The sequence below is a fragment of the Mastomys coucha genome, chromosome X (assembly GCF_008632895.1).
Source record: "Mastomys coucha isolate ucsf_1 chromosome X, UCSF_Mcou_1, whole genome shotgun sequence".
In the NCBI taxonomy this organism is placed as follows: Eukaryota; Metazoa; Chordata; class Mammalia; order Rodentia; family Muridae; genus Mastomys; species Mastomys coucha.
Window position 1 is genome coordinate 144,618,357 of NC_045030.1, and position 335 is coordinate 144,618,691.

Consider the following 335-nt stretch of genomic DNA (forward strand, 5'->3'; position numbering starts at 1 on the left):
CCCAGATGTCCCTCAACAGAGGAATGGATACAGAAAATGTGGTAAATCTACACAATGGAGTACTACTCGGCTATTAAAAACAATGAATTTATGAAATTCTTAGGGAAATGGATATATCTGAGAATATCATCCTGAGTGAGGTAACCCAATCACAAAAGAACACACATGGTATGCACTCTCTGATAAGTGGTTATTAGCCCAAAAGTTCGGAATACTGAGGTACAATCCACAAACCACAAGAAACTCAAGAAGAAGGAAGACCAAAGTGTGGACATTTCATCCCTTCTTAAAAGGGGGAACAAAATACCCATGGAAGGAGTTGCAGAGACTAACTA